The sequence below is a fragment of the Ixodes scapularis genome, unplaced genomic scaffold (genome assembly GCF_016920785.2).
Source record: "Ixodes scapularis isolate PalLabHiFi unplaced genomic scaffold, ASM1692078v2 PGA_scaffold30__3_contigs__length_599333, whole genome shotgun sequence".
Classification (NCBI taxonomy): Eukaryota; Metazoa; Arthropoda; class Arachnida; order Ixodida; family Ixodidae; genus Ixodes; species Ixodes scapularis.
Genome location: NW_024609858.1, coordinates 560,156 through 571,030, shown reverse-complemented (window position 1 = coordinate 571,030; position 10,875 = coordinate 560,156).

Below are 10,875 nucleotides of genomic sequence, written 5' to 3'. Positions count from 1 at the left end.
TAAGATATAGACCGTTTTACTGAAAGAGGGCGAGAGAGAAAAGGGGAAAGGGCTACCGGCGCTTTCCTCCTTTCTGATTGTGTAGAAAGAGTGAAAGTCCCGGATGAGAGGCTTCGCCGGTGTTGGATGTCTGCTGTGCCCGAACTTCGTTCGCGCTTTCTTTCCTGTTCTAAACTCGCAAACTTAATTAGAGCCAGTGTCTTCGATGACAACAGTCCCCCGGTCATCGGTACACCCTTGCTGGGTCACAGGGTGCAGGAATAAACACAGAAAGCATAGAATACTGTCCGAGGACATATGTAGCTTGCAAGGAACCCGGCAAGGCGAGAGCGGCTGCAATGTCTTTGAGCTCCATCGCTTTCCACATGAACCCTGTCTCCGGCGGCAGTGGATTGCGTACGTAAACCGAACAGGCGTTTCCTCAACGCCATCCTCTCGACTTCGCTCGGAACATTTCGTGAATGGAGCGCGCACCGAACGCTGTACCGCCGATGAACATGGGGTACGCTCGCAATGTGCGTGCGAGTTTTCTCATGATAACTGCTGTTTCAGCTTGTAAAATGTCGTAACTGAATTTATCTTAATAGTGATAATTTGCAGTCCTGATCGACTGACTCGATTTTATCATTTACAACACTTAGTTGAAGGCTCATTTCCGCCGCCGGGTGAGGCTGGAAATTGTTGAAAACGTAGCTCTATTGTTTGTTTTTTAATCGCGATCTCCTGCGCGATACCAGAGAGCCGGCAAAAGCGCTCCTTGAAGTGCCGCTGGTGGGTTGTTTCCGTTCACTAAGGCGCTTTGAGGCGCTTGATAGTCGCTGCAGGAACGTCTCGTGTGTTGCGATCTGCGTTTTCGAGCCCAGTGTGAACGTTTCTTTGTTTGAGTCATGGCATCCGCCAGTGTGGCGACGGGGGGAACAGCGGCAGCGAACGTGCCAGCGATAGAAATTGGAGGTGAGTACTCAAAATAATGCATCAAATAGTAAAATATTTCGTGGCTGCTTCGAGGCTTTCTGCGGTTCGATAAAAGTACATCTAGAGCGTCTTCGCCGTTCATTCACAAGGAGATATAAGAACAGGGACACGAAGATAAAAACAGCACAGCAAGACGATATGTAGCAGCTCCGGGCGTTTACAAAGTTAATTGAGGTTCCCGTTTCGTGTATCGCATGTTAACTACAATTAAAAGCGGCTACGTTGAAATAGGCCCATTGCAAGCAAAAATGTATAAATGGTTCATCATTTCCAGTCATGCGGAAAGCAATGGAGCTTAAAAACATTCCAGCCGTACTTTCCTTGCCGGATTCTATGCAAGCTACATAGGTCCTCGGACAGTATTCGACGCTTTCTATCGTTATTCGTTCACCCTATCACCTAGCAATGGTGTCCCGATGACCGGGGGACTGTCGCCATCGAAGACCATGGCTCTAATTAAGTTTGGGAGTTTGAAACGTAGAAGAAAGCGCGAACGAAGTTCGGCCACAGCAGACGCCCAACACCGGCCAAGCCTCTCATCCGGGACTTTCACTCTTTCTACACAATCAGAAAGGGGGAAAGCGCCGGTAGCCCTTTCCCCTTTTCTCTCTCGCTCTCAAAATGGCGCTACCCACGATAAAACGGTCTATATGTAGGTGCATCTTAGATTGGCGCTATGTTATTTTAGTAAGACGTACACGTTTCGAACGCTGAAGGCATTGTATCTTCCTTTAACAACCAAGTCTTGTAAAAACTACTTCGGGCAGCGCAGGAACGCGCAAAGCTACATGTTTTCTGGTCATGACAACGAGTATGCGCGGCCAGAAACTGGGAGAAAGAAGCAGACGACAGACAGCGTGCGGAAACGTCAGAACACCGAGATTAATAGTGTCTATACGCGAAGCTATAGCTGACTGTCTCCCCTGCAATCGTCGAACGCGTTAAAACGCAGAACGCTAGCTTTCGCATGAACGCAGTGGCGACAATCGCAGCTATAGCCTAGTCTACCCACTAAACCTTCCAACCAGGCGTTCAGCGCGTCACATGACATGTCCCGTCGGAATAACTGGAACCTACTCGAGCAAGGCTATAGGGTAAAAGAAAGGGTTTTTTTTTTTCGGTCGCCGTCATGTGCATGGTATCCATAAAGCGAGGCACTTACGCCGCTTTAATTAACGTTCCCACTCGTTTTGTCCTAGACAGGAGATGACGTGACGAGTACAGAACCGGTCGCGTCTTTCGAGTGGTCCACGCCTATGGCGCTAGCCACAGTCCCAAATAAGGTCGGCTACGTCAGACTTCAGGCTGGCCACAAAGGCAGGCTCCATGAAGCCCGAGCGCAGGCAAAGAGAATGCGACTCAGAACATGATACAACATGATATACACTTGGTTGTCCAAACCACAATGTTAAACACGCACAATTCTGGGTCACCACCACCTGTCAAAGTTTAACGTTTAGAATATTTTTATGCACTTTGCGCGAACACGACAAGGACGCCGTGTCATATTTTACTCATATGGGCGAGTGTATATTATAAAATTTTACACCGTAATACCACTCTACCATAATAGTTTCTGTTACAACGCGTTCCACCCGTGAAAGATGAATGTAAAAGCGCGGGGCTGCCCCTTCTTCATAATTGTATTCTGTATCGACAATAAGTGCGATCTATCGACATTTCCTGTTTCCTGTCGTTTTCAGTCACGTGGGTTCCGTATCTGGTATGCGGGACGAAACAGTAATTAAAGCATTTCAACCTGAAATAAAGAAGAATTTGGGACAATCACGCATTTTTCGTAAACACGTTCGAGCGGGATGGAGAGATCAAACCGATGTTTTACGACATACCAGAAGTGACGATATTCAAGATAGCTCTGCCCTTGTGGGAAAGGTCTATGCGCTCCCTTTATACGCAAACATAAAGGTAGAACCAGAAGAAGACACGAGAGCAAGGTATAAGGCGCGCCGTCCTTCTAGGGCGCCTAAGTTGTCAGCAAATGCCAAAAGAACAAATAACACAAAACCGCATAAACCACTGACGGTGAGAGAAGTAAAAGAAGTACCAGTCAAAATTCCTAAGTACCAAACACATACCGTGTTAAAAATCGCATAGCTGCCGCAGCGCGAAAGATCGTTATATATTTGCGATTAAAACGACGCGCGGTGAAAAAACAAAAACAAAAAGAGAAGAAAGTCTGCCACGACGGCAATAGGAATTGTTTAATATCAGGAGAACAAGGAACGAAGCCAGCCACCTCGGAGAAAGGGATTAAAGCGCGCCTTAATTGCGGGTCCGCTTTTCGCAATTAATCCCCCTAATCCCGTCTTGCCTCCTTCCTTTGTCGGTAGTCAAGACGGCATTTTAAAGAAGGCTGGCACCTCCATTAAACCTCGTAAATAAAGGATTACAGGTATTTATACGCCTTAAGTGATAATGATGCCATGGCCGCACAAATGCCAAGACCCCACCATACACAGACTCAACTCACGGAAATTGTAACGCTTTAAAAACACAAATAAAAAAAGTGAAAGCCGTTTACAAATCCCTGTAACGCCGAATTGGAGCGCAGCTCTTGAGGAGGAGGAGTGAAGGGTACTGAGGGGAGGGTAGACCCCTCCCCCTTCTCCTCCTCCTCCCCTCATTCTTTAATATGCTCCGGGGGGGGTGTCACGTGACTTCGGGGAGGGGGTCACGTGACCTCGGGGAGGCGTGACCTGGGGGTGACCTCAAGGCCACGTGACCCCAAAGGTGACCCCCACGTGACCTCAGAGGGGTCACGTGACCTGGGGGTCACGTGGGGTCACGTGACCTTGAGATGACCTGGGAAGGGGTCACGTGACCTTGGGGGTCACGTGACCTCGGGGGTCACGTGACCTTGGGGAGGCGACCCCGTGACCTCGGGGGTCACGTGACTTGGGGGTCACGTGACTTTCAAAGGGTCACGTGGGGTCATCTTGGGGTCACGTGACCTTGAGGACCTTGGAAGGGTCACGTGACCTCGAGGGGTCACGTGACCTTCAGGGGGTCACGTGACCTTGAGATGACCTTGGGGGTCACGTGACCTTGGGATGACCTTGGTTACGCCGACGCCGACGGCGACGCCGCTCAAGCCGGGAACGGGCCCCTAAGAGCTGCGCTCTAAAAAATAAAAAAAATAAAATTTTTGGGGGGCGGAATTGGTTGCAAAATAAATCTTCCACTTATTGGAATCTCACCAGTCTGCAAACGCTGAGGGGCCTGTTTTTAAGTGCTTCAGCATTTATTGCCCCGGTGTATGCAGTCTTTCGTTTGGCAGTCGCGGTTCAAGACTCGGACATGGTTTCCTGAGGTCGGGCGGTGCAGTTCCCCGCTGTGTTCGTTCGCTCATTACGTCCTTTCCCTCTTACAGAAGGGGGAAACGGTTCCTTCTCCCACGCTTCCAATTTGCTTCCAATGACGCGCCGCGAGAGTAGGAGATGGGGGGATCGAGCGGCCGTGGCACAGCATATACTGCGAGCAAGCGATACAAAGTGCATCTAATTGGCACGTCGGAATGCAACAAAGAGCACGCCGATCAAAGGGCAACGTAGAGGAGGCACATGGGAGAGCGCGATGACGAGGCAACCAAGCGCGCACCGTCATTGGTTGAGGTAGGGGGCAAACAAAAGCACCTGGGCGCCGGTGACAATCAGTTCAACGAAGGACGTTTCATCGACAGCTAAGATTATCTTGTTTTCTGTAAAAAAATTGCATGACACCGTCGCTGAGTGTATACAGGTCGGTCAGGTGGGTTAACATTTCTGTAATGAGCCGCCGCAGACTTTCGCCACGAAGAGGCATGAACGAAGGAGGGGGAGGTGGAAGGGGGAGGGGGGGGGGGGGTAAACGTGCACCCCAGTGGTTTCTGTGGAGGCCCTGTCAATCAGTCACACGAAAAATTCCGATGACACCTATACTCGGCGACAACTTTTCTTGGCAATGCAGTGGAAAGTACGTCCCGCGTCCGCTTTCCCATTTTGAGTGTACGCAGGCTCTCCTCCTCCCCCGCTTCCGGGGAGAGCCTGCGTACACTCAAAATGGGAGAGGGGACGCGGGACGTACCCTCCACTGCATTGCCAAGAAAAGTTTTCGCGGAGTATAGGCACTTCTTATGAGTTGTGAATGCGAAAGCATGAATGTCGTTCTTCCGCTCCCTTAATTACTTCGTCTGCCGCGTACTGGCGTGGTTTCGCTGCAGCCGAGATAGCTAGAGCGGCCGACGGCCGAGCGCACGCTCTCGTGAAGTGGCCGCGCCGCGCTGACCCCGGCCGTGCAACCTACCCGGAGTTTGCCCGTGCGTGCTGTGCGGCCAGGCCCGCACCACTTACCGGCGGTCGGGCCGCTGTGTGCGCTGCGCCGCCATGGAGAGGGCTTCTCTGGTGGCGTCCCTCGAAACTACGCCGCGCGGGGGCCAATGGCAGCCTCGTTCTTCAAAACTATGACGCGCGCCAGCCAATAGGAGCCTATCAATCAATTTTCTGCTACAGACGACAGGCTTCGCTCTATTAGAACAGGGGAAGGTGCCGTTTGGCGCGGCTTCAAAAGCTGATGACGTCGATGATGATGATGATGGGACCCCCCCCCCCCAGTTAACGCTTTCGCATTAAAACTGTCTTTGCAGGGCACCTTCGAAGCACCGAACGCCGTGTCTTTTGTATGATGTATGAGCGATAACGATTAGACGATAATGATATACGATGCACGTTTAAAGATACACTTATCGGAACGGAACGAAAAAAAAAAAGAAAGAAAACGATCTATTAAAACGCTCTAATAGGCGTTTCGGACGCACAGCGGGACAGCATACACGCGGGAAATTTCCGAGAGTGTAGAACAAAGACGGATATAATAGACGCCGCAAAAATAAGAAGAAAATAAGCGCGAATTTCCGGTCGAGCCGCCCGTTTGCTCCGAAGCCGTACCATTATCGTAGCCGCAATACAATATAAAATGTCGAGCGAGCGAAAGCCGGCTTATACGAAGCCACGTATACGGCAGGAAATGAAGTCGTGCAATAAAGGAGGCGCTGTCACGTGCACGCAATTCACGCGCTCTCGGCCCAAATCACTTTTCGAGAGTTTTCCCGCTACCGCCGAAGACGAAGCGAACGCGAATTTCCGAGATCTTAGAACATCAAATCCAATTCGTTACGTGCCTACTCTGTCTCATTCTACTCGTCTCGCAGCACCTGAAATGTACGCGTAAAAAACAACCCAAGAAAAAAAAAAAAAAAAGGAAGAAAACACAGGGCGATGTGAACGAAGAACTTTCTCAGACCACTTAAAGACAACCGGGAACGATGCGAGCGTTCTTTCAAAGAACCCATCGGGCGCAGATTAAATTCGTTTTCTTGCTTTCTTTTACTTATTCTTCGTTTCATTGTCTTTTATCTTTCGACGACACAGGCATTTAACTAAGCGGGTGTTCCGGCGGTGGGCAGTGGAGCGCGTACGTGCCTTACTGACAAATTCAATCGCAACAGTTTTTTTGTTTTGGTTTTTTTTATCAAAATCATAGAGCCTAAATGAGCTGTACCTTTCAAAGTAAGGAGGCTTTTAGCCATTTTAGTGTTTAAAATAAATGCTGCCAGTTAGAAACGGCCTTGTACGGTCTTAGATACAAGTTAGTAATGGCATTACTTGTAATCGATTACTTTTTTGGAGCAGTCTCGTAATCATTTGATCACTTTTAACACGTAGTAATCGCGAGCGTAATGTGATTACCCTTTGGAATTCGTACTAAAATTACTTGTAACCATTTCTATATTTTCCCTCTCCTTCATAATTGTGCCCTCTGTCCCTCCAAGTTTCCTGCCAAGGAATCCTCGAAATTAGCAATCTCATTTTCATTTATTTATTGGTTAAGTTCCTAAATATCACAGAAAGTCGTCCCAGTTTTTTTGTTTTTTTTGTTTTTGAAAATGTCTTTAATAATAATAAAATAAAAGAAACATCAGGGCCAGGTCAGCTGGGCTTAAGCCGTCGGTGCTGTCCTGGGGTGGGGGATGGGGATTAAATGAAGTGAGTCAGGTGAGCCTCCTTAATCAACCGAAGGAGGGAGTCGAATAGTTCCTTTCGGTGCTTTGGTGAGCCGGATGGTCTGGTCCATTCCGCCAAGCTCTTGGGTCTTTGATCCGCGGGAATGGTCAGTAAAATTTATTCTTTTTTCTCAAAAATGTTTATGCAGTCCCAGAAAACGTGATTTTCTGAGGCCACGACCTTGCATTGTCGGCAAAGACTTTCGTCCATGTCGTCTGCGGGTTCTGAGTTCTCTTCGTTGTACCTTTTCAGTCGTTGCTTGTTCCAAGTGTACATTGCAGTACGTTTAGGTACCATGGCGGTTCGTCCCAGTTTGTAGCCTCCAAAATTCGAACCAGATTAAAAAAAAAAAAAATCCAAACGCAAGAAAGGCATTTGATTTATGCGACATTCGAAAAAAAAAAAGTTTCGTGAGCCTCGAGAAGCATCCAGCCATCCGTTGCAAACGAAGGAAAAAATGAAATCGTAAACCCTACAGATATAACGAAATTCTACTACAACGAAAAGTCGTGCGCCAAACTTGATGCAAATATATCTAATGCGCACTCCGCCACTACTACGCTGATCGTTTCCAACGCAGTCAAACCTCCGTCTGTATGGAAAGGGCCACGCAACAGTGCGCATCCCGATGTAATCACATCCATCGCCTGCCAGTGTACACACACGAGCATTTCCTCTCATTTCCGGAGTTTACGCGAAACTCGGGCGAGCCGAGAAAGCGCCACTTCCGTTTGTACACAGTGCAGCCATGCATTACTCCGCCCGACGAGCTCGCGAATAACGCGATGTCACTGCCTAAAACTGCGGTCTTATTTCCGTTTAATACACAGTGTCGTCTGCTTCCGCTGCTCGTAAAGATATGGGTTTGCGAAATGCGTGACGCGATAGACAGCGAAGAGCAGTGACGTCAATTCCGTTTATAGCATCGCCCGCTCCCATATCGATCTGAAAAAAATATGGGTTTGCGAATATCTTGACGTCAAAGGGAACAGCGATGAAATTTCCGCTTACACAGTACCGTGTAGTTCCGTAGCTGCTTCAATGGCCTGCCGTCACAGCGAAAAGTAGTGACGTCATTTCCATTGATACAGTGACGTCTGTTTCCGTCACTAAAATATGAGATTGCGCATAGCGCGACGTCATAGCGAAGAACGGTGACGTCATACCCGTTCGCGCAGTGAGACCGCTTCCGTTCCCCCGGCAGGTGAGTGTGCGAGCGGTATGACCTTATCACGAAAAACGGTGACGTTACTAAAAAGCGCGGAGGCGCTGCTGCCACTGGGTTAAGTTTTTTTTTTTTATTTTTTTTTATTTATTTTTACTGTGGTTGCTCCACTCAACACAATTGTCGCAAGAGATGCTCTTTTTTTTTCTTTTTTTTTACACCTCGGTGTTCTTGTTTTTATAGCAGAACTCGTAAACTTACGTCATCACCAAATATAAAAAAAAAATGCATTGACGGGATGCTGAACCAAACAATTTAGTGTCCATAGTAAGTGGCGCACGTTCTTTCCACGAGCCAGCAGCCGCCGGTGTGCGCGAGCACACACAGCGAAATTGACGTCATAGTTTCCCTGCTTCGGTCCAAAGGAGAATAAAGAGAGGCTTTTCATCTCCACAAGTGAAAGCGACGTGCTAGTTAGACCAAATGATCGCTTACCTTTTACACCAGACCCCACTGGAGATGAAAAGCTTGTCATTATTCTCCTTTTCCTTTGAGCCCACACATTTCACTGTCATCTGTAAGCGTGAATGGGGGACTATGACGTAAATTTCGTTGCGTGTGACCACGCACACCTGCGGCTGTTGGCTCGTGGAAAGATCGCGCGCCACTTATTATAGACACTGAAATGTTCGGTTCAGCATCGCTTTAACGACTCTCGGTTTATAAATATCTGCAGTACCAGTTAAGGAAGTCGCCCGTTCAATACACGACCATAGAAACACAAACAGAGATCAGAAGAAACTCGTCCCACCGCTTTCCACTTTGGCAGGGCGAGCACTGGAAAGGAGGGTCGCCTCCTCTCCAGCGTTCGCTTCCCCTGAACTCTTAACCTAAACGTTAAACGTTATCGTTTAAACCTGACAAACAATATAGTCGCGTTTCGTGTGAAGGCCATATTAATTGTCACTTTTATAGGACGTCATCTTATCCAACCTAGCTTATCTTAGCGTAATTCAGCCTTCTAGCGTAGTCAAATCTAGCACCCAGTCTTGATAAGGCTATTGCATTATCGATGGTAATGAACTGGTCCTCTTTCTCGTTCGTCGCTGCCATTGATATCACCCCCACGTGCCGCAGTTTCTTTAAGAAAAGAAGAAGAACAGAACATCGTTGTTAAAGAAAGACGTGATACGCCCTTTAACTTTTTTTAAAATTATGAACGCGATATGTCAAGCGTACGAAGGCTTTTCCTGAACATCAACTCCACAAGAAAGGCGGGTTCACACAGGACCGTTTTCTTACGTTCCGAAGCTTACGTACACTAACGTCAAGATACGACCGCAGGTCACCGGCACGTCCTCGCTTTGTTTCCCACGGGTGTGCCGGTGACTTGCGATCGTATCTCAACGTTAGTGTACGTAAGCTTCGTGACGTAAAAAAAACACAAAAAAAAAAAAAAAACGGTGATGTGTTAGCCAACCTTAACGCCCGCTACAAAAAAAAAAAAAAAAAATACAGGGACACTCAACGAGTTCGGTACACATACACACACACACACATATATATATAAAACCCAGATTACGAAACTTGCCGACAGATCAGGCATCCAGAGCACTCGTCTGATCAGTTATCAGACGAGTGCTCTCTAGTCCCGGTACGTATAGCAGACGGTACTCGAACACCAACCGCTACACGCAATTTTGTGGCGAACGCATCAGATAAGAGATTCCTCACAATATAAACAAAAAGCCAAACGCGCTCGACAAATTAGTGCCTATGAATCCAAGAGTCAGTCATTAAATTCAAAACGTGACGAAAAAACAAAAGTGTACTCAGGAGCTAGAAACTCAAGTTTCTATCGTGCCAAAACGTACCACAAAAAAAGAAGGAGAGAAAAAAAAAAAAGTTTTTTTTGCGCAAGCGCAGTACTTTAATTTATTGTTCCGATAACTGGGGTAACGATACCACCCGATACTCGGCCGACATTTCTTCTGCGCATGAGCTCACTGCTGCTTTCGCACCTACACGGAAGAGAAAGCTGCCGTTGTAGGAATTTCGAACTGGGAAAATCTTCTACAATCTTCTAGGGGGGAGAATAGGAACGTCTGGGACAGGTCTGGGACAGACAAAGGGTAGCCCCGGTGAGAAGATAATTTTTCCCTTCCCTCTTCTTTTTTGGCTGCCCGTTAGCGTTATCAAAGTAAATCGACAATGAGTTATTGTCGATTTCCTCTGATAACGAATACACTCCGAAGGCGATTCCCGATAACGATACTGCAAAGTTATCGGAACGCACTTTTAATAGGTTGAGGCACAATTATGCCAATAGCTGCATAGCAGCTTAAGAAAAAAAGGCGTGCTAGCGTTCCCTTGTGGTGATAGGGCACTTCAGTAGATCGTTCCGGTAACAGATATCAGAACGATAAAAAAAAGGGCCGATTGAAAATTCCGGCATATATGATGTATGTCATCATTATTATTAAGAAACTTTATTTTCCGTTTTGATACATGAATGGAGGAAACAAGGGAAAAAAAAGCTGGAACAGCAGCTTGACGGGGAGCCCTTTGCTCCCTCTAGTGGCATATAAAGAAGTCAAAACAAAGCGACAGCGAAAAACATCGAGAAAACCGACATAACAAAGTAAAATGGTATCAGAAATCGATTCATTCGTTTTC